We start from the raw sequence: 24,958 nt of genomic DNA on the forward strand, positions 1-24,958 counted from the left end.
GGAGGAGCAATATCTGGCTAACAACTTTCGAATCAAACGTTTACCCACCGTGGTAGCTTGGTGGCTGGTCGCGGGATCGAATCCCGGCCGCGGCGGCTGCATTTTCGATGGAGGCGACAATGTTTGAGGCCCGTGTACTTAGATTTAGGTGCACGTTAAAGAACCCCAGGTGGTCGAAATTTCCGGAGCCCTCCACTACGGCGTCTCTCATAATCATATCGTGGTTTTGGGACGTTAAACCCCAGATATTATTGTTATTATAGCTTGGTGGCTGAGATGTTGCGCTGAATATAGAAGAGCCGGCTTCCGTTTCCGGCCACGGCGGCTGCATTTCGGTGGACGTAAAACGCAAAACGCCCGTGTTTTGATTTAGGTGCACGTTAAAGAACTCCAGGCGGTCAAAATTGATCCCGATGCCCCCGCTACGGCGTGCCTCATAATTATATCCGGGGTTTTGCACGTAAAACCCAAACTGTATTTTAATAAAACGCTTAGCAAGGGCTATTTATTGATGCATATTTGTTTTCTGAACTTTATGAAAGAGCAGCCACCACCACTTGCGGACTTTAAGGCTTTTCGACGACGATACATTCAAATACTCTGCAGTATATATTCAAACGAGGGTGTTTCATTGGTAGAAGTCGTCACAACTGAACACGGGTTCGCCTACTGCAAAGGCGAACCCGACGTGCGATCACTGCGGGCAGTGATCGCACGTCGTAGTCTTCCTGTTCTCTTTGAGTCAAGAGCTGTGTCCACGGCCTTCATTACAATCAGTATTTTATTCGAAAGCACGTTGAATATCAAAGGCCAGAGAAACGGCAGAACATCGATGAAGCTTTTGCCATTCGGTACAGTGACAAACAATGACGTGGTAGAGCAGCTATCGGGTCACGGGTACAAAACAGTGACACGATGAACACAATAGCGGTAACGGGGTGGGGGGAGTTTAATATATCGCCATGCGTGTAAGAGTGAATAATTCGGAGAAAAACTCCCTATCCAACAACTTGATGTCTCGGCCGGTCAAGAGTCGAATACGAATGCAATATGGCAAGGCCTGCCGTGGTTTTAGCAGTTCAGCCTCAGTCCATGAGAAAGATGCCACATCTGTTGCTACAACAAGTCGCCTCTACGGGGAATTGGCAGAGCCAAACACACCAAAGGACCAGCCACTTCATGTGACTTTTTCTGATATCCACTACGTGCTTTTGGACAACAATGTAGCGCCTTAGTGGAGTAAATAAAGCAGCTTTTCTGTTAAAAGCTTTGTCTTCTTGCCGCTAATATCATTTGCGTTTTTTCACGTTGGGCAGGATAATGTATATAACGATTCTATTCTAAATATTGTCGTTTCGATGCTTCAACAGTGACCAAAGTAGCGCTTCGCCTTACGTTCTTCAACAGGAAATACCAATTAGGAGTGTTGGACAGTAACAAAAGAATACAATCGAGCCAGTGGCCTTCGGCTATTCGGGATGTTGAAACGTCTGGGTACTCTTACATTCATGAAGATGTCTACAGTATTAACACGATAGCGTTAAAGAGCTCGTTTCGCAGAAATCCCGGTGTCGGTGGCGGCGTCTGTGGTTGTGAACGAAAAATCAGCGTTTTCTGTGAGCGGAAAGTCGAGAAAGATCCAAATAGAGCAATAATAAAAAAATGAGGCTTGAGTGGGACCGGGGATTCGAACCTGCGACCCCTCGGCCACCGCGCATACATCCGCTAGTATACTAACGGCAAGCTATTTATATACACCATTTACCGTTGGTGGTACGCACATCTCGGAGGCGCTTCAGCGTGGCCTGGGCTTGACTATCACCCGCGAGATGGCGCAAAGGGCCCTCGGAGGCGCTTAAAACCACAGTTCTTCAATCATACCAGTTGCGAAACTCCCCATAGGCCCCGTGTATCAAAATCAGAACTCGCCATCGGCTGAAATCGCGGGGGTCTGCTGACTGTAGCGTCACCTGTTGCTCCCCCCAAAAAGTCAGTTTCACCGCAAGGGCGAAGCAATGAATGCGATAGCAACAGATTGTAATGTTATACGAAGTGAGGCCGGCAGCTAACTCTTTTGGATCCGATCTCGCGTAACTCTACAAAACGCTGGTGTAAGTGAATACGGTCGCTCCAGGAGAGATGCACTTTCCGCACAGTCACTTCGCGTTGAGAGCGCAGCATCTAGAAGGATATACGAGCCGCCCGCTGATGGCTCCCGAGATAGCGCGCGCGCCAGCGATCGCGACCGCGCCCTTTTAATCCCTTCAAAGTTGCCGCTCGAGCACGGTGTAAGAATATTCAGGTGTTGACACTGCGCTCGCCTAAGCGGCCAGAAAATGTTCGGTCGTCGGTCCGTTGAGCAGTGCGCCATCTAATGGCTTGAGGCGGAGAGCGCCCGCGAGTAGCCGAATCACGGTGGTGCTACGTCATCGCCGCCGTGCTCGCCGTGCCCTCTCCTGTTGCTCTCTTGATTTCGCCCCTCGACGCCGCTTGGCGGATGCACATTATCCAGCAAAATGGCACAGAAAAATGCACGTTATCAGCAGCATGCGCGTTGCTATGGAGACAACTGCCCCGCTTTTCGTAGCGCCCTCTGCCAGTCATCTGATAAGAACCCGAACATTATCTGGACGCGCGTGGACTGCGGTTTCCCATGCGTTGGGGGAAGAGTGTCATCACCTGAGTATATTCTTACACCGTGCGCTCGAGCAACACCCCCCCCCCCCGCCCTCGCCTCTTTTCGTGCTTGTTCAAGACGGGAGGGACGTTTCCTCTCTGCTTCGACGGCAGGCCGCCCGAGTGGGGTGATGTTATCGCATGCGCCCTCCGAGCGTCGGAGATGGGCCGGCTCATTTGATCTGTGCTTCAGCCGTGTTCGTCGTCCCCGTTGGCGCGCTTTTACCAGCGGTAGAACATACGATGTGCGGGGGGATGTTATCAATTTGGACTTTATACGGGACATGACGGCGACAGCAAAATCCCCATCGAGAGTGTCCACATGATTGCTATCGCAATAAAACTAATAAACGCTATATCTAACGATGGGCAGCCGTGAGCGCCGCCGCATACTGCCAAACGACATGGCAGCGCATAAAGCAGCGGCGTGTTTGTGTATTGTGTTGCTGCGCCCAGATGGCGGGACAATCCGCAAGATCCCCGCGGAGTCGGCCATTGGCATGTCCGGGTTTCGGAACGCAGTTTCGCAACTCGTATGATGCAAGAACTCTGATTTAAACGGCATCGCCTCGCCGTGTGCCGTCGGATATAGGAGCCGGAGGTCGTCCGCACTTTGGCTTTCCTTGCGGCACGGCTTAGGTGTCCACCGAGAAGCGAAGGTGATATGGGAAGGTGATACGAACACGGTCAGATTACTCTATCGCGTTACTCTTGAAAGCGAAGCTCAAGCGTCCTCCAAGTTTTTTTTTTTCCAACGAAGTAATCCCGGCGTGTTTTGTCCCGTACACATGTACATGCTGAGTTTTGCAATATTATCCGCAGTAAAACCTTACACTATTTTTTTACTAAAATTCCTGTTAGTGCCCCATCCCAACTAAAACTTCGGACACTGAGAAAAGTATTGCTTCTGTCCTGCCCCGAGGTTGTAGCATAGGCTTTTTCCGAGGCATTCTTTTCGACACGTTATTGTTCGTCAGTTCCTTTGTTTCGATACTTTCGCAACACTTTCACTGCAAAAAGAAACGTTATTTCTACCTTCTCACCACGTCCCTTCAGCTTCTACAATAACACAATTTTCGAGTTTCATGCAGAGCGACGCCTTTGTCCACGCACTATCCAACGTCCATATATGCCCCGTAAATAAAGCCCTCGCCATCTGGAACGATGAAGTCCGATAATGACGCGAAAGGCGACGCTACCCACTCTCTACGACGCGCCGCTTTCGCGATGCAAGCTCAGAAGCAGGCGCCATCCGCGACCGTGCGTGTCCGCTCAGCCAACGACGCCGTGAGCAGCGTGGAAGACAGGAACGGTGCATCTGGGACGTCGCGGCGGTCCCTTCGGCGGACTCGTTAAGAGACTCAGGACACAGCACAAAATAAAGAAGGCCCGTTTATCTGAGGAGAGTTAATGGCCTTCGAGCAGACTCCGCCTCGGGCTGTGCTTTGTTTCTCCTTTCCAGCTTCGTGTGAATACGACACGCGAGTCGGCCGCGTGGATTCTTCGTCTTCTTCTTTTTTAACGAACTCGGGAGCAACTTTATCTACTTCGTCCGATCTCCCCAGCCATAACGACGGCATTGTTTGGAAAACTGGACACGGTCTCCGTGCCTCGGTCTGGCGTGACGTTCATGCTTCGATCGCTGCGAGCAGGGTGTATACACGACGACTGTCTCTGCCAGAGGAGCGGCACATATTTGAATCGTGCGTGGTCCATTTCACGAAATTGGCGATGCTAGGAAAAGGAAAGCGTTTCTCTGTCATTTAATTGTTTCTTTTACAAACAGCTGTTGGTAAAAATCGTAACAGAACGTCATCGCACGGATGAACAGAGTCATGGTATAAACGCATGCTTCGTGACTCGACACGCGCGGTGTGTAAGACTGCTCGTTTCTGTGCCATGCGTAAGCAAATTATCTGTGGTACACAAGCACTAATCACTGCGCCCAAAAGAAACGGCAGTTCGTTGAGGTGACGGTAAGAACGAGAAGCTAAGCGAATCTGGGAATGGAATGCCAAGAGCGGAGGAGTGACGTTGCCGGCAACGCTCTCACATGCATGTGTTTATCATTGTGTTGGTATTGCGTATTGCTTCTCAAAAGCGATCTGCGTACATGTATTCGCAGAACAGCGATTGCGCTCGAACTGTTCATAGGAGCATACACCAGTCGGTACCTTACTTATAAAGCTGTTGCAATACTACATTACGCAGTGCCCTGCAAAACCGGATATCTCCAATTTTCTTATTTGCTACAAAAATGTAGAAGAAAGAATGACCATTTCTGAATTAATCTTAGTTCGAGAAGAACGCAAAAATCCGGCCCTTGCTTACAAAAAGCTTTTACGCTATAATAGTTTGAAAAAAAAATCAATTCCTTTTCAGGACACGCACGAAAGAAACCAGAGTGAATTCGGCCCCACATTCTGTTTTCCGTTATGCATGCAGGCAGACGCAGGCAATGAGGCAGAAAAGCATGGATATTGGAGCGACACGGAAGAATACGTCCCTCGCGCTTTACCAGCCTTCGTCGACCTGTTGGTGTTGCACGCGAAGAATTCCACACGTACGCACTGAAGAATCTGGACCTTCAGCAGTGGATGCACGCCTATGCGCCGCAGAAATCCCACGATCGTTTCCCATGAGGCGAACATGTGCCTTTGTGCCCAGTTGTAGCGCTCCGAAAAGCACATAGGTGGGGCCTCAGTTTCAGGCGTGGGAACTGTGTACATTATATGCTCTCGTTCTTCGCGATATATATATATATATATATATATATATATATATATATATATATATATATATATATATATATATAAATATATATATATATATATATATATATATATATATATATATATATATATATATATATATCGCTGATTACCATGCCGATGACGTGTGCGCGAAAGCCAAAGCACGGAGCTTTCTAATAAATGGCTGTTTCAAAGGAGGAGGAGAAGGGAGAAGTAGACGAAAAAATCTCGCCCTGTTTGAGGGCGTTGCCACGTTGGAACTTGGCGAGTCTCGCTTCTCACGCTATGCAATTTTTCCTCTATAACAATTAATGATAAAGTCGTGTCGTATCATGGTTATATCGCCAATGCAATATGTGCAGGTCTTTGGGGTAAATCATTGCTTATGTCTGTGCATGTCTCGCAGGTCCTGTTGTTTGGGCGAGACTTCAGTGGTACATATATAATTATCAGGCATAACATTTTACACGCACGTCTGGACGTACAAAGAGCACACAGGAGAAGTGTAAATCAATGATATGTTATTGTGTTTGGACATTTAAAAATAACAGTCGAAACTTCTTATTAATATGTGCAGCTGTAGTGTAGCACGGTCAAGGTAAATCATCTTGAAAACAAAGTTATCGAGCAGAGGTGTTAGTAATAACAGGTTAAAAGTGCAAGTTTTAATAAAGACCGCACTACAACTAATTATTTCTTGCGCAACTTCTAATGTCACGATGATAGCAATTAGAGAGAAAACAAACGGGTCCTCGTGCAGTGTCCCTGATAGGTTGGTCTGTCTTCACAAGATGCCCCTAAGCAGTAGTACATTATTGTAATTGGGCTGGATCCACAGTACTGAATTTCCATATGTGAAGCCGGTGCGCTAATAACTTCCCCACGCGAATTCTATTGAAGTTAGAAGACAGTTGCAACCTGTTGTGAGAGATCGACGCGCGTGCGGCGAGGAAGTAGACACTTTGTGGGTGCAGGCTTATAACCTACAGTTGCAAGCGCGGTGGAAAGATATATTTTATGCGTCGGGTATGAAGCCATAGTTCTCGCGTGACGCAAAATGAAGCGGAGAGAGTTGCCCGAGCGAACGTCAAGAAATCAGATGTCCTCCCACCTTGCTATATGATGCCAACCCATGCATTGACCATTGTAAAATACTTCTGTAAATACATCTATCAAAGGGAACGCGGGTTTCGCCCTATGACACCATTACATCTCGTTCGCTCGAAGCAAGCAAATAGTGCAGTTGTCTTGTTTTTCTGTATTATAGTCTATCGTGCGCATATATTCGTACACAAAATAGTCTTGTGCATCAGGGGCGTAGCTAGAAATTTTTGTTGGAATGAGGGGGGGGGGGATTCAACCACCGCTCATGTATGCTCGTACGTGTATGTGTGCGTGTATATATGTATATACATGGATAATAAAAAAATTCGGGGGGGGGGGGGTGAATTCCCCCTCTCCCTGACTACGGCAGTGCTGTGCATCACTGTACATAGTTTCGATTTCTGTTTGCTTTTGCACGAAAATTTTCTTCTTAACCTTAACTGTAATGTATGTGTTGTCTTAAACGGTATCTTTGATCTTCCTCTTCTTTTCTGCGGACGCGATCACCCTTGCACATTGGCACTTAGTTATATATTCGACTACTCTTTCTGAATTGCGTTACCCCGGAACTTTTCTCTCCTGTGACCCTTGCGAACCACTCTATATATGTCTTCATTCTTCCAGACGTTTCAGTGTAGCTGTTCGTCGCACTAACTGCTACTTTAGTCGTGACACCAATCCGCAACGCCAAAAGAACAACATGCTTCCAATCGTGCCTCAGCGCTACATCACTTATTCTTTGTTCCTACGCAATTCATCCACATTAACTGCTTGGTGACCAAGCACGCATGACACAGAATAAGTGCCATGACACGGGCACTTATGGGGCGTCTTATCGGTCACCTAAAAAAAAAATATGCCATGGCCGACACTTAAAGAAAATTACTATTGTTCTCCCGGAAGGCGCTCACCTATAAATTACATCGCTGTTCATCAAGCACCTTTGCTATGGACAAGGGCCAAATAGACCGCGAGAAAAATTGCACAATAGCACTGCAAGAGCTTAGGGAACCCCGTTTTGTTGTAGGCTCACGCATTCAACCGGTTGCGCTTCGAGGCAGGGGCAAAGTCGAAGACGGGTATCCATACAATGTAACATCGTGTTAAGTTTGTACGGTCGCAGGTTTGCATTACATGACAAGAATTTCTTTATACATGCTGCACACGAGGGAGGGAGGGGGGGGGTCACGTTTCGCCTTTTTACATTACACGAAATTTCTGTGTGCGATTGATTAAGAGGCATTAAACAACGTGCTGCTACACCTGCTTCCCAGCCTGTTCTCTCTTTTTTGGAGTACACAGGACAACATAACCATGAAAGCACCATGTCCCCTTTCCAGCTAACCGCAAGGAGGCCATGGTACTTTCATGGCACTTTCATAGCATGATTTTTATGCGACACGCGGCAACGTTAGGAAATGCTCCGTACCGAAGGCTGGTTCTAAAAGAGTTTTCAATTTTCACGCTGGACCAACTTACGGGCCACTCACAGCTCACGCCTGCGTGTTTCATATATCGAATGCGTTTTCACCGTAGTGGACTGCAATCCGTAGACCTGCGATTCTCGTCGTATGTATACATGCATAATTGAGCGGCTAAATTCAGGCGATCTCCGACAGTTCTCTCTCGCCTTCCGTTGCCACATCACACAAATAGGTGCACGAGCCGCGTAGAGATCACCATAGCGTCTGCTCCGTCCTTTGAATTGGGTCAGCTTGCGCGAGCGCATATGTAGCGAGCCAGCGACGCGAGAACGGAACGCCCGAGAATGCTCACGCGACTATGCGTATATATGCACGACGGAAGCGCCTTAATTCCGCGTTTCCCCGCACGAAACTGCTTTAGTGCGTTCCGGTCGCCTCGTCTGGGTCGTCGCGGGCTTCCCCCGCCCTGTGTGTCTTACTTCTGTCATCGCGCCCTTCCCCGCTTACGCACAACAGAGGCGGCCGCCTCAGCAGGAAGTGCAGTGGCCGGCGCGGCAACCAACCGGCCTGTCTGTCAGGGAGGCGTGAAGGTTAAGAGTGGCGGCGTTTGCGGGCGCGCTGCTCCTGTTTGCTCTTCTCCTCTCCCCACGCGCGCATCCACGCGCGTCGAGAGAGGCGCGCTCGCATTGACCTCTGGAAGCCATCGGAAGCGCGGAGCACGCGCAATTGGCAGCGCTGGTGAGTTGATGCGGAATGAATAAATGAAGGCACAATTCATTGTTCCACGAGCGCGGATCAATGTCCGGCGACGCATCTTCCGTCGCGTCCAGCAAACACTGCATGGGCATTCCTATAATAGCGACTCGCGCATTCCTAACGCCGCAGCGTTCGGTACTTCTTACTAAATACCTGGAAACTTCATGGCCTTGTTTTGGAGACACCATTTTATATTAGTCGTATGGGTGGGATATACTCGCATGCAGTTCGTAAAAGGTACCTGCACTAAGATGGCCGCCTTCGCTTATGATCAGCTCGCTATTACTCTGCTTTGGTGATCTTTACAACTGGATCTTTATAACTGCTTCTTCGATAGAGGCCTTCATTCGTAACCACCCAATGTGGGCGCAGCTTCGCTAGTCTGACTGCGTTTTCTGTATTGCTACCTTTTCCCTAGTCTTTCTGTCGTAACTGCCATCTGCGATCATACATCGCTGAGCCCCTTCAGTCGTTATCTAGCTGATCATGGTCATTAATGGCGCCCACCTCATCGTCTGTCATTGAAGTGCTGTTGAAACGTGCGAGGTGTTATGCGAATACGAACCATTTGTCCACATTTAGACACTCGTATATATAAGTGGTGCACGCTTTTGGCAAATACTGGGCCGAATGTCCGGTTATTGACGATAGCTATCCCGATTCTCAGACACCTGTTGCGAATGTAGATACAGCCTCACGAATAACAAAGACCACTGCGGAAGCCCTGTGCGCAAAGACAATTTTTCTAACCTTGGGCACGTAGGCACAGGCTTACCTAATGCCTGCCGGGAAGTACTTTAGATAACTTTAACGCGATTAGCACTATATTATGATACGTGACACACTTTCTGGTATCTGTGTCCGCATCATATTATATCACATCATATTTGGGGGTAACTTGCGTCGAAGCCAACCGCGTACGATCAACTTCAAGCTGTGGGTATACGTCACTGTGTACCCACAGCGACATCATATATATATATATATATATATATATCTGTGTGGTGTGTGTGTGTGTGTCCCGAATTAAGCTCAATAATGAAGCAGAGAGCGTTATGAGGATGCTCTGTCGAGTTGCTTCGATGTTTGTGGAAAGATGTAATGGTTCCAGGGCTTACATTTGGGTACTCAGTAATGTGCATGAAGTCAGAGGAGCAATCAGGACTGGATGTGATTCAAAGGACTGTGGGACGCTTAGTATTGGGCGCTCACGGGAAGGCGACAAATGAGGCTGTAAAGGGGGATATGGGGTGTACAAATTTTACGTGACAGACTACGACCAAAATTAGGTTCGAGGAGAGTCTAAGGAATATAAAGCGCAGCAGGTGGGCTGAGAAAGTGTTCCGGTATTTGTATAAGAAGAACGTTGACTCAGGTTGGAGAAAAACTCGGAGACTCACCAGCAAGTATACGGCTAGAACTGTAGGCAATTTGACAGCAAAGAGCGTTAAGCGAGTACTGAGGGAAGTGGAAAATATTTATTGGATAGCAGCGATGGAAAAAAACCGGCTCTGAGTAACTACTCCAAGGGTAAAGACGAAATAAGGAGAGAGGCGTTTTATGATAATTCAAAGAGAAGCGCTTTACTGTTTGAAGCCAGGTCTGGTTGCCTTAGAGCGCGTAATTATAAGGCGAGATTTAATAAAGAAGACGCATGTTTTAATTGAACATGGAGATATCCACCCGGGTGTATGTTATGGCACTAGTCTAAATGAAGCCGTGAGTTTACGAGCAACAATGGAAATGTAAGCAGGTCCGGGATAGAAATAAGTAAAAGGCTGTTTGTGGATTGGTAACGGAAAAGTACGAAGAAAGACCAAAAATAAATAGTGGGAAAACATAGGTCACTCTCCCGTAAGGCGCAGAAAGTTGGGCGCTGAATTTCTGGACTTTTTTTTTTTCCTATAGGAAGAAAAATTTAATCGAAGTGGACAAGGTATTAGGCAGAACTAAAAATAATAATAATTTTTTTTCGACCTTGATGGCGCACAGGTAACGGCCCCGTTATAAAGGGGACGTTCATAGCATCCATCCACCCATAAGCGAGAGAGGTGCCCCTGCCGGCGGTACGCGCCTCCGTATCACGTGTTTCGGCGGTGGCATTACGTTGTGCCGCAAGATTGCTACAACGCTAACCGCATTTACGTGAACAGTCATCCTAAGATGGTTTCTGCTGCTTTTTTTCCCCTCTCACATTGGCCACATTGCCACACTTAAGCCGGATATGCGCGTACACTCTAGAAAATAATTGTGGCCGCATTCTCCATAAAGGTTACGACTCGTTGATTTACAACAGTAGCTTACGTACGGGTTTTAATACCCGCTGTTTAAGAGTATCGAAGAAAACATATTTACTGAAATCGCGCAGGTGTAAGCTGCACGTCTGTTTTGGCTTGGCCGGCGTAATGAAAGAGGTTCACGGGCGGATCTAGACGGTGGTCCAGATGCCCTGATAACTCTCCGCTTAATTTTTAGGGGCGAAGCTCCTTAAGGCGGCACCCGTTCGTCCCTCGTAGTCGTCGTGGTCGTAGTAGTGAGTAACAAGTCTTACGCTTTGACCTCCAAGGTGGTGCCGGTGGGAGATTTCTCCTGTGCGTGGTTGAACAATAAAAAATTCGCAGCGTGCGCGTTAACTAAAAGCCGAATTCTTCTGTCTCTCATTCCCCATTAGCAGCCATTGGCATGTTCCAGTAGGAAACGTTAGTAGAAGTAGAAGTGTAAGTGTTAGCTAAAAGCCGACTTCTTCTGTCTCTCATTGCCATTAGCAGCCATTGTTTACCTCCAAGGTAGTGCCTGGTGAGATTTCTCCTGTGCGTGATTAAAGAATAAAAATTTTGTTCAAACGCCGTTGATTGATGAAATAAACCAACGAAAGACGCCAGATGTTTTGTAAAAGCAGAACGAAAGAACGCCAGATGTTTTTCTTAAAGTGTAGTAGTAGTAGTTGCATCTAGCCACCTCGCCCGATCGTCAACGGGCGAGGTGGACCGGCAACGGCGCGAGGACCCTGCCGTACGAGAGTTAAATCACACTAAAAGACATACTTTGCGGGCGATACACTCTAGTGAGCTTTCAACTTTTCGTCTTAATGTACATGATAAAGAAATTATTTCTACGAAAAACGCAAGGCACACCTTGAGCAATATGTTTGGTTTTGGGACGCTAAATGGAACCATGAGGCGATGCGAAGCCGGAGCACTTGCACGATCGCGTTCCGTTGGCTTTCGTTGGGCATGCTACCGACCTCGCGTCGTGGAACGCGCGTCCTGTCTTCCCTCTAGCCTTGCCTTTAATTCGCACAGGGCGAGTGGGGAATGCGGTCGCTCTTGGCGCTCTTTCGCTCGGGAGCGGACTTCTTCCTTGCATTTCACCGATCACAAGTGATAATGAAGGGACCACGTAAACCAACAGTACAATAAATGTTTGATGTTTAATATATACACGATGTTTCACACTCTTTATATTATGTACTGGGCGCATTTCACGGAAGAGTTTCACGGTTTACAGATGATTCCCTCCGTAGCTTCGCCCCACTCATCATCATTCACCCCGTGGATATGCTGTGATTTTTTTTATGTGTGCCCCTTTCTAATGTATAGGTCCTCTCATAAGCTGCCCCCCTTCGTTAGGAAGAATCCTGTATCCGCCCCTGAACAGGTTTGCACGCTCGTTGCAAAATATGTTGTACCTGCCCGATTCAGGGCAGTAGATTTTCACGTACGAAATATTCACGTACCTTGAACTCTAGCAGAAAAGCACTTCAGGCAGCGCTCCTCTTAGGCAGAGAAAAACAACGTTCACTGAACTTTACTCGGAGCCATCAATGGTCATAGGAGGTATTCCGATACATTGGCATAAACTTAATCACTTGGGCCGCCAGCATCGCTGGGTCACCATCGTCAGCACTTGAATAACTTGTACTCGACGTCCATGGCGCTTCGATGAAATTGCCTTTGCGGCATAACGGGCATGGGACGCACACGCGAACAAACATGCATAATTTTATGCATGCCCGTTATATAGGACGCACCGGCGAAAATGTTTCGCGAAACATCTAGACTCTCGAAACACGCTAATGGTGCGATTAGTTTCTAGGCAAGAAATACGAGACGCCTTATATACAAGTTGAAGCACGGCATAAGTCGCACTTTTAGCATCGATAAGGTTGCATACAAACTTTTCAAGCCAACCATAAGGTATCATGACTAAAATATTGCGTATGTCTGCACTCCAGGAACGAAGTCATTTAGCAAACCCCTCCCCCCCCCCCCTCCACACAAAAAAACACAATTTTTCACTTTTGCATGCGCATATATATACACTTTTGCACTCTGTCACTTTTGCATGGGCATGAACATACATAAAGCATGGTTAACCCCACCCCCCTCGAAAAAATTTCTGGCTACACCCGTGGTTCTTGTGCACGTCTTGGGCGTTGCACGATTATTTCTTTTTAGCACATCAATATGCATCCTCATTACCTGCATTGAATGGTACCTTCACATGTAATAAATGTAACGAAATGAGAAGAATAGGCAAGGGAGTTAACTTTTGTTGAAGGAAACGCGGAGAAAGGATGCGGACGTGACAAGCTTTTCGCCGGCACTGATACGTGGCTGTTGGCATCTTCTAATCGGCCAACATCTATCAAATATCTTGATCATTTTATCGCTGAAGCTGTCAAGGAGTTCAGAAACAAAATTTCTCAGATATCTTCCGTTCTTGAAAAGCGTTTCATATTGTATCTCGCCGTACACTTGTCATTGGTGTTGAACTAACAAAGCAGGAAATGTTCTGCACATGTCATGAGGCAGTAGTTGTATACCTTTTCCTTAAGGAGCCTGCTACCGAAGATGTTGAGATCGCACACATTTCTCATCAGAACAGAACAGAAAACTTTAAGGAATTATAAGTTATTCTTTCGGGGAAGGGGGGGGGGGGGGAGAGACTTAGTCACTGGCCTTAGCCGCCCGTTCAACCTGGTCGACCAGCGCTTTCTGTTCGGCTAGATAAAAGCTTTACAGTCCCGCCTCCCACTGTTCCAACGTGTGTGTTGGTGCCGTTTCTGTGCCTGTCAGGTGTGGGGGTTCCTTTGAGCTGCCCCAGGTAATGTAATATAGTGTAGGACTTCCTCCGCACCAGGAACCTCGATAGCACGTCGGGAACATGGCGTGTAATCTTTTTAAATGGCGATAAACCACGGTTTGAATTTTTCCCCAATTTATGGCCTCCTCTCCTGTTAGACGTTTGTGGGGAAGGGCGTATACTTGTCAGGTATAAAACGCTGATGGGCAAGCAAGTGCCTTGCGCTTGTAGGATTATAAATTTGATATGGCGTCGTTATTTGGAAGTCTGCCGATGTGACCAGTCTCGCTGCTCGGAAAGTTAGTGTGCACGAGCCGCGGCGTTCGCACTGTCATTTCTCTATCCCCTGGTGTGCCGGGCACCAAAAGATCGTGTGGTAGTTATGGAGGCGGTGTTTCATCACAGCACTATATCCTTCGGGAATTCTGCCTCGTAATAGGAGATGACAGGCGGCCGTCCGTGACGATGGTACTGTCATGTCCTCTACGTTCAGCCGTACACTCTAAAAAATTTTACACCCTTAAGGGTGTATTTTTTTTGTCCCATGGGCAACACCCTTTTAGGGTGTTTAGAAACACCCTAAACATAAGGTGTTTAGAAACACCCCTTAAAAACGTAGGGTGTAAGGACAGATTACACCCTACTTTAATAGGTGTTTATGAACACCCCTAAACTATGGGTGTTACAATAAGTTACACCCGTTCGAGTGGGGTGTAATACACAAAAACACCCTTGAAAGGGTGGCTGTAAAAGGGGGAAGCACACATGCTACTTCTTCCCAGCCAGCCCCCTTGGGGCATTAGACATCAGCGTGATCCGATCCCTTCAGGTGCAGCTGAGAAAGAATTCTCCTGTTAAGGAGATGATTTAGAAATGCGCAATACCTTGATAAAAATGGATTGATAAAAAGTTTCAAAAACTGCAGCAGTGCCCATACCAGTGTGGCTGTAAATAGTCGACTTTCTTAGCGCTGCCACCCAACAGCTGTAGCTGATACACGAGCAGCGATTCTCCATAACTCACATAACTCATGCGACACGATAAGGACTCAGAATGACGCTTTGCTCAGCAGGCTTCCATTTTCTCTTTTTTGGGAAAGCACATGAGTGAAGTAAAAGACTGTGCACATTGCTGCAATGATGAAACTTTTCCCGCCTACTCAAAAGCAATGGATTGCGGCTCTAACAAAACAGGTGAGCAATCTGACTATGGCGTGCATGTTACAGCTCATACTGAATGCCATAATATGCAGGAAATACATGTAATAGGGATGGTTTGATCACAACCGCACTGCAGAAACATGACCTGCATCACAGCAGTAGAATGACATTTTACATAGGCGTGCTCAGACAAATTTTAAGGATTATCCCTTTCCAAGATAAAACAACAGAATCATTGGTAATTGAATGAAATATGAGTATTTATTTGTTTTAAGAGAAATCGTTGCAAAACTAAAAGATTGTCATAAAACTAACATAAATTCCAAAACAATAGTCGATACACTGATTTTACTGACAAGTACTGGCAGTTTGTTATGCTAAAATTTCAACAGCAAATGATCTAAGTTACTATACATGCTGCAAAAAAGTCACAAAGCACTGAGTCAAAAAGACCTGTGAGAACATGCTGAAAATCCGCAGGAACAAAATGACTCATAAGATGTCACAAGAAACTGGAGCAAAAAATAAGTTGAAATGAAGTGCCAGTATCACTACAGTAATATTTTCTGTATATTCAAAACAAATAACTACACATTACATGATGAAAAGATTACTTTTGTATAAACTCGATTTTGTCACGTGTCACATGTACCACACGCGATAAAATTGAATTTATACTAACAGTAATATTTTCATCATGTAATGAGTAGTTATTTGTGTTTTCAATATACGTTTTTTGGATTTTGTCCCTGCGGAAGCTAAGGCCTATTTTGTAGCTTTTTTGAAAACGTTCAACAGCTTAACAACTGGTGTTCTTGGTGAGGTTGATCGCTGACCGAGTAGCAGCCATTCCATGGTCACAAGAACGTTGAAGGCCTTCCAGGCGTACTCTACGTTCAGGAGCCAATGTGCTGACATCAGTACAAGTACCCTTTCTTCACCGTTCGACATATGGAACATGAGTTCTTTGCATGGAGCGAAAGGTTCCTTGCATATGGAAGATCAGCCCCATCGTACAAAATACAGGGTGTTATTGGAACGCTCCCTCCCTGCAAAAACAGTAATGAACTAATTACACACTCAGTACATTACTTACCAGTTGTTGCAGCTTTTCTTATCGTATTTTTTCATATCTATTAATAAAATTTTTCTATTCTGAAAGAAGGATTCACACTCCCAAGCTCTACAACTCAGTAAAAGAGCATTTCAATCTATAGTAAAGAACGAAAACAATGGATGGCTGGTGTTACATTTTACAGCGTGTAATTGTGAGCCCTTCTTAACAATAGAAAGGTTTTATAAACTAAACTAAAAGAGATGAACTAACGAGATCAATAATATAAGCGGCAAAAATGGGCAAGCAGGTAAACGGATGTGCATGCGCTAGGCTCTTGTCTTTAACAGATAGAGAATTGACATTCGTGAAAGTGAAGAAGAGCGAGTTATAAGTCTTTTGTGTATCTTTAAAAATGATACATATCTCAGCCCATGGCATTTTGGTGCAGCGTGTAAGCGGAACTTGTGTATAAATTTGTTCCTTGGGTGCAATAAACTATGTTGTTGAAAATTAGTACACATCTTTTTTTGTTAATCCTTGTGCTGTTTCTGCACCAAATGTTAATTACTTTATTATCCTACGCATAAAGCCCAAAGGGCGCATGCTTCATGGGAAACATCATCTTACCATCTTCGCCTTCTTGTTCCTTCGGAGTTTGTCATCCAATTCCCTTGTGGATGTCTTCTTTGTGGCAAACTTCTGTCTATTCTCCTTTAGGCGCTCATCTCCTGTCACATGCCTCCTTGCATTCTTGAATTTGTTTCCGAGCGCTATCTTCCACGAGTCCTGATAATGTTAGGTAGAAAACAGAAACTTTACTAGGTCTTTGGAATTAATGTTCACTACCTACTCAGGCTAAGAGAACTAAGTCACCTTGTTTACTTATATGGCCTACAGTGTCCTACATGTCACCAATGTAAATTTAACTTGGGCAGTTTACTTGTCTTACATTCCTACATTAGCTACTTATGTCTTATGCCTTACATTAACAGTAGTGTTTAAAGACCCATAAGTGCATGGCACACATAAGAGAAACAGAAACTTCAGAAACTCTATGCTGATGAACTGGCTTTGTAACGTTTGCTAAATACCAAAATAGTGTATACTGTAGATTCACATGTAGGAATTGCAAAATTTTAAGAAGTCTTACATTTCCAGTCCCTATCACATCTGCCAGGTTTAGATACTTTTAAGAGTGATTCTCTTACGGTTCAGTACGTTCGATGCCCGAAGCTTCTTGAAGATCAAGAGAGCTGCTCTCTTCAGGCCCCTATAACAAGTGATAGCATACTGTGTAGGTTGCGCAATACTTTTTTCAAGTACGTGTCGTAAGGTACACGAAAGAAAAAAATGCAGCTGTCATGATTTGCACAAAAGTGAAAACTTTGATTACCTGCTCTTCAGCATTCTCAACATCACATGTCGATGATGACGAGCCATCGAGAGGTGGGCGACTGAAAGGCAGCCAATTTAATCTTTTCCATGTGTGGTATATCATCACCAGGGCCAAGGTCGACGTACTCATCAAAGTTCATGTCCATAACCTATGTAAAAACATTTCTTAATTTCGCTTCCAGCTTTGTCACAAAATCAGTGCGTCAGCACACACACTCGTTAGTGCAGAACGCCGTTTGGCACAATCAGAAGAATGTATACGAGAAGAGAAACCACACAAAGTATCAGGGCGCGAACACTTGAAACTTTCGAATAACCAATCAAATGGTGCTCTATTCAACGTTTTCATGTCAACCCGTGCTAGTGCCGTAACCGGGGAGGGAGGGGGGGGGGGGGGCAGAGAGCAACCGGTGCGAGCGCACGAAAGGAGACTGTATGGTTCTATGCCTGTCCGGAAATCAAAACGAGTAATAATCCTTCGTCTTATCGCCAACGAGACGGAGTTAGTTTTTCCGAGTCCCCAAAACACGAAACGCAACCACGGCGGCATCGTTCGTGTAATTTAGCACCGCATGGAAACAGGTGTAATCGCGCCCCGGCGAGCAATAAACGAGAGAGTAACAAGCGGTCACCCTTTTAAAAAGTTTAGAAAGCACACAGTCGGCTCGAGAAGCGACAACCGCCCGAAGAACTCATCTAAAAGCACCGCGCGCGCGCTCGAAAGCGCAGGCGGCAGCCGGCGTGCCGCTGTAGAAAAAAAAATTAATAAAAACAAATAAACATCGGCGCATGAAAAAAAATTCTACGTACTTCCGCAGTGTACATGCCAAGAAAGAAAAATAATCGGAAAAGGTGCGCATTTTGAACATACAGGCAATGACGTGCCTCCACTGACGTAAAATATAAGCAAACAACTACGTACTGCCTTTCTTCGAAGCGCGAATTGAACTAAGTACAGTCAACCACAAAAGTTTACGGACCACGCGGGCGCGTGGCCAAGAGCCTCTTCGCGACATTTCCGCTACGTCAGCGGCGATCGACAGCAGCGCAGCGCCCGAGACGCATCCCTCCCTTAATCGGTGGCCTGTCTGTTTTCTGACTGGGCACAAATATTTTTCGCCTTTCACTTTTTCACGAGACGCGCTCTTTGGCAGCCGCGGTCTATCAGTATAACTGTTATCAGTCGCTATCTTTCTCACAAAGTGATACCTACCCAACGGCACGCCGTGATAGCTTCGATCCTGCTATCAAAGTAGAAGTGTGACGGTCATGCTGCAGATAAGCGCTTTGCGTGAAAACTGCGAACTAACAATGCGCTTCGTGGCAGTGGAAAATTGAAAAGCCAGTCAGTAACAATAAGACCCATTTCCGGCCCAGCCTGCGGTCGACGGTAGATGGCGCGCCGCTAGGTGGCGCGGACAAGCAGTTTGGCACGCGCTCGCGTGGTCCGCAAACTTTTGTGGTTGACTGTACGTTGCGGCAATTAGAAACTAAGCGCATGCTAGCGACGTTCATTTAGCGACACAATCACCTAGTTTATCGCTGAAATCCCGCACATCAATGCCAAGGAGTGCATCTTTCACACAAACACTTTACGTTTCACTCAGGATCTGAACACGAAAACACTCACGTACGTACGTACCTGAAAATCTAGACGTAGACAGCGCGACGAGGTTTCCCAAGATGGGGCACACCGCAATGGCTTGTTTAAGGTCCTCAAATGTGCCAATGCTCAGGGTGTACGGCCTCTTCATGTGAAGGTGAGGCTCGTCGACCAAACATTTCACGTGTCACATTCTTCTCGCTATTTGAAGGCAAAGACCGCAGTGGCAACAGGCAACCCGCGCGATTCTTTTATCGAAAGCGTGTCCGAAAGCGTATATGCCGCACGTGTATCCGAGCATCCGCGCGGCGCAATCAGCGACGCCTAGCCCTGGCAACACGAAGCTCTGCACATGCGCAGTTGATACTTATTGCCGTGAGCTCTCAAGAGTATGGAGAGAGTCTGGTGAATCGGCGAAGCAGTGACGTCACGCCTTGGTGATGACGCCGGAGATATCATGGCGCTCCTGGCGGCTGCGCGGCTACAGTGTACTAGCGCGGCTGCGCTGAGTTAAAATGTTGCGAAAAATGATCGTGTTACCTCGCCCATCTTTGTCCCTCCCGCTCTCTGCAGACGCCCAGACGCGCCGTAGGGATCATCTGGCGGATCGCGTGGCGCACGCACCACGCCTCCGTGTAATTAGAGTAGCGTGGTTTGCGGGAGCTCGCGCAACTACGTGGGACGCAGGTGTTATCGCATGTTGCCTTACAACGCGCACAAAGAATTATGCCGTAGTGGGCACATAAGAACTGTGCGTATTCTATAGGATAATTTTAAATGACCCGACCACGCTGTTGCGTTCTACTCTTGAATGCGAAGCTCAAGCGTCCTCCAAATTTTGGAGAGTATGAACTGAATTAGGGGCGCGATAACATTAAAATTATCGAAATGCTGACTTTTATAGTTGCATAAGCAGATTTCTAGGCAACAACGTTCTATGGAGAGCGCGGCGATTTTTGTGCTATGAGAGCTTGTTCAGTTCGCGTGTGTTTAGCCTGTACAGAAGTCCGCCTGCGCGCCTAATATTGCGTAGCAGGTGCACAAACACGCTGCTGAGGCCTCCCGCCATCTAATTTCTGAAGAGGTCATGCTCATAGGTGTGCGCAATGTATGGGGCAGACTTTTCGCACTTCTTTCTTAGGTAACTAGAAAAGACGGCCGCCTCTAGCTCTGCGGGGGGGGGGGGGGGGGGCAGAAAGGCGCACCCCCCCCCCTACTGTGCTCACGCCGTTGTTTTAACGGAACGAAAACCAAAAACGAAAAACAATTAAAAAAACGTCATTTTTCACCGGAACGAAGACGTAACCGAAACGTTATCTACTGTTTCGTTCGGGATTGAAACTGAAATATTTTTATCGGTTTTCAGTTCACAGGAAAATTTGGCTTTCTGGAACAACCGAAGTCATGTAAAGTGAACAGTAACGCATATCTCGGGATATAGTGTGAGTGCGTATCTGAGGCAGGAATTCTAAAGATACTGAAATTTTGCGAGAAACGATAAGTGTGAGAACGAGAGCTGTTTGTGTTCACGCATGCAAGCTGTCGTGTGCCAGTCACGTTCTAGCGCGGAGAGGGCATTCTCGACGCTGAAGTTTGCTTGATTATGCCACACCCGTTCGTATTTTTGTCACTGTATACCCACTGCAGCTTAGCAGTCAGGGCATTTGTACGTGTGCATGATGTACAGGCTCATATTTTCTTCATTTGACATGATAATTCATGTTGACCCAACTTAAGAGCATAGCCTGCCCAAAATTGTCATACATTTGCATATTAATTCGTTTACACCCTACTGGTGAGGGTGTAAATGGGGTGTTGCAAGGGTGTTTTCTTTACGAACACCCCAATTCCAAAAATAAGGGTGTAATAAGGGTGTTCACGAGGGTGCTTTTAACGCATACACCCGTTTTACACCCTTTAGGGTGTAAAATTTTTTGCTGTGTATGTATGGCCAGCACGATTGCCCTGGTCTCCACCTCCGTCACTGAGCACTCTCTGAAGGAGAGCGCATTTACCGTTTCGCCGTGTTCGGTGAGCACCACCGCGACAAAGTTTTGATGGTCACGACGTTTCCTCTGAGGATTTGCTTGCCTGTAGGAAGCGACGTCCACATAGTAGACGTCCTCCCTGTTCAGACGACGCAGCAGTGCTCGGAGTCTCGCTGTGCGATCTCTACGTCTCCCCTCGTGGCACTCTGGGTGCATGTTCCTCGGCAGCCACGTGTAAGTGGTCCCTGTCCGAAGGATTAAGCTCCTTGAGGCCCTTGCATACGCGCTGTCGGTAAGGCGGTATGCCAATTCTCTTTACTATATCTCTGCCCGCTGTTGTCCGGCTGAGACTCTCTCGTTGTGTTATCATATGGTGGCCGCAGCGAGTTCACAGTAAGTATTGTGAATGCCTAGCGCAAGTAATTTTTCTGTTGATGTGCTTTGTGGAAGACTGAGTGCCGTTTTGTAAGGTGTTCTAATTACTGTGTCCACCTGTGATTCTTCGGTCTTGTTTAATGAGTAATAAGGGAGGCTATAAGCGACTCTCCTAATTATTAAGGCTTGCACCGCGTGATGGTGTCTGCTCGTTCATTCCTTGTTTATGATTGGCAATTCAACGTATAATTTTCGCTACGTTGTTTGTAGTGGTTCGTAGAGCCCGTATCGCATTGCTGGCCCGCCCATTGTGCTGTAACCAGACGTGCAGTATTAAGACTTTGGGTACCTCCTGTTTGCGGTGGCCGTCAACGAAAAGCTCCACGATTTCGTCGTACGCATATCTCTTACTGCACCGACTACAACACTGTCAGCTCGACATGGCTCGAAAGAGTTGCTTGCTGCTGCTTTAGAAGCACGCGAGCAAACAAGGCTCTGTATTCACACACAAGAGACGTTATAACTCTTCGTAAGAATAACTGCGAGTCAGTGGTGATGATAGACTTTCTGTGGCGGGTGGATCATTCATAGCAAAGCACACTAATGAACCAAAATCCCTGTGACTTTGACCCCAGCAGACGAAGCCTCTTTTTTGGCATAAATGAGAACTCAACCTGCGATTTAAATCTACACACCTAACGAGCGACACCTTGAAAATGCCTACCCCCCACTTGCCAAGTCTACCAACGGTCATTCTTACCCTCATACTCTTCCCTGAACGTTTGAATGGTCCACACCGCAGCCTGTGACCAGTGCGGAAGTGATGAAACGATTCAGCATATTCTGTGCGACTGTCCACAGTACTGTTCGCAGAGATAGTCGCTTTGCAACGCGCTCGACAAACTGGACGACCGAGCTCTCTCGGAAGAAAGAATCCTGCGCCACAGACAGGACTTAACGTCACAGAAGATGGCTGTGCAGGCGCTACTGCGCTTTCTGCGTTCAACCAGTATACCAGCACGGCTCTGATTGGAACTTTCTGCATGTGTGTGCATGTGTGCATTTTTTTTTAATTTTATCTCTCGCTGTCCTCTTTCCGACCCCTATTTCCCCATCCCTGTGCAGGGTAGCAAACTGGTTATTACTACCAGGTTAACTTCCCTGCCTTTTCCTTTTCATCTATTTCTCTTTCTCTTTTGAGCCAGTGGAACTTAACTTTTGTTATATAGAATTAACTCGGATGGTTAACCCGGCCGCGGCGACCGCATTTCGATGGACGCAAAATGCTAGACGCCCGTGTATTTCGGTTCAGGTTAAAGAACTCCAGGTATAGTTGAAATTTCGGAGCCCTCCACTACGGCATCCCTCATAATCATATTGTGGTTTTGCGACACAAAACTTCAACAATTTTTATATTAACTCGGGTGGCAGTCGAAGGAAATTGCACAGCTGCATTTCAAATTATTCATAAAACGCAATGCATAAGTCAATTTTGCCAATCAAAAGTTATTTATATATTCGGAACATCCTAAGTATGTATCCATACACTACGGAAATTCTGACATTGAGATGTCCTTGCATAAAATCACTGTTCTTTATTTTGATCAGGCATAAGACTACACCGTAGCTTTTTTGTTTTAAATATAATATCCACTTTTACGCACCGCATGGCATATTCTGAGAAAGCGGTATACTATAACTAGCGACCGAAGCGAAGTATTCGACGCAAAAAAAAATAATCAAAAGCATTTTACAGCTATTGAACATAAGCCATTAAATTTGGTGAAAATAGCCGTTGTGCGTCCTGTTCGTCCCGCTGTAAGAAACGACATAAGGAAGCTACCTGCACCCCCCCCCCCCCTAGCTCTCTTCCCATATACCCAATACTCCAAATTTAATTATCACCACCGTAAATGTGAAACTGGAAGCCATTGGCGCATGTCAGGCAAGATTATAACCTGCTAGGCACTATGATTATTACTGCTCCGCTCATGCCCAGCCAAATGTGATTTGAGAGATGATGTTAAATAAGAAAGAAGGCCAGGTGCCCCAAATAGGCCTTACGAACGCAAGCTTTGGGAATTCAAGGTCCCCTGATGGCCATTCTTAAAATGTAAGAAGACGGCATACCACTGCTACCAGTGTTTATAGAGGCATGAAATAAGGTATAATTTATTTTATTTATTTTTCATATTTTTGGCAAGAGCAAGACTTTGTGAACAATGTCTGTTGTCTATAGCAATTTGCGTAGCAAACTCACGGTGGTTAGCTTACACTGCAACTTTTTTTATTTAATGACGCCAACAATATTCAGTCTATCTTCATGGTGGATTTAAATCCCTACTATAAGTCATTTAACGATGTTAGTCCGTGAGAATGCAGGTGAGGCTAATTTCACAGGATGTGTCCTTCATGTAATCGCAAATAGCCAGCTCATAGTCTATTATACCGGCATTCGTTCTTTCAAACAATGCACATGTTATAGCGAGATGATCCAAAGCATGATTTATCTTTATTAGCTGTTTCCTTTTTATCTGTGCTCAGGCGTTCAATTTCGCAACGCGTAAATCAGCTCTGCAGCAGTTATAAAGCGAATGAATGAGAGGTTTGGGTTAGCACCCACCCATTTTATACGAGCTGCATGAAATCATCGGAGTCACTGGCACGGTCCGGACAAAATATGTCTTGAAATTTATTCGCCAGATATCGTGTTTACGCGGGTGAAGTGCACGTAACGCTGCCCTTTGGACGACTGTCTGCCGCCTAATAGCGTCGCTGTTTTCCTTACTCTGGGGCCACTTCTGAAGCGCCACTCGTATCTAGGCTTTGCTGCTTTAATGCGAATGTCTCAGCGCGACTAAGCATCGGAACTTAAGTGCGCACTTTATAAGTAGCGTACCACACGGGCAGAGAAGCACGGGAAGCCTCAGAGGTGAGATGGAAGATCGGCAGTCACGAGTGCTTAGGCACGCCTCGTGGAGTTGCACCCGGCGTGGCTGGCCATTGCTCGAAGGAAGCGGTGACCCAACACGATATGGTTCCACCTGGCGGCCATCGAGTTTCCATGATGAGCCGTAAAATAGAAGACGGTGTAGGTTGCTTACGCGGCGTCCCACTAAATGGAAGCCCAGCCCAGTTAGGTCAATTGCAGTGGACAGTGCGGCCCAGTGCGTGTTGTGTCCTGGGGCAAGATTCCTCTCTAATGCACTTCTCACGGATCCATTTACCAAAGTTGCCGCCGCGGCACGCAATGCGAGCGCATTGCAATGGATTCGATCGCGGTCATGGGCGGTCGACCACGAAGAATTCTTGCTCTGGCAGAAGAATCGGTGCGAAATTGAAGATCCTGCGCTATAGTATCGCAACTGGAACGTAAACGAAGTGGTCATCGGCCAGTTTCCGCTCACCTGAACGCGGACCCCCTTACAGCCTCCGGCCAAGCCGTTAAGGCGCACACGGTAAGATATTTCCTTACAAAGAAGCTATGGCGTGTAGCTCTTGACTTTTGCGTGCCTGCCGAGATAACAATATAAATAAAAGAATACCAGAGACTCACTGTCGACGTCCTTCTCACGCAAAGGG

At 46.5% G+C, this 24,958-nt stretch overlaps 1 protein-coding gene across 1 annotated transcript in view; it reads right to left on the minus strand.

Annotated features, from left to right (window-relative positions):
- Positions 1-24,958, minus strand: part of LOC119403453 (uncharacterized) — a 64,163-nt gene that overhangs the window by 38,086 nt on the left and 1,119 nt on the right. The window lies entirely within an intron of this gene.

This window comes from Rhipicephalus sanguineus, chromosome 1, assembly GCF_013339695.2.
Source record: "Rhipicephalus sanguineus isolate Rsan-2018 chromosome 1, BIME_Rsan_1.4, whole genome shotgun sequence".
NCBI lineage: Eukaryota > Metazoa > Arthropoda > Arachnida > Ixodida > Ixodidae > Rhipicephalus > Rhipicephalus sanguineus.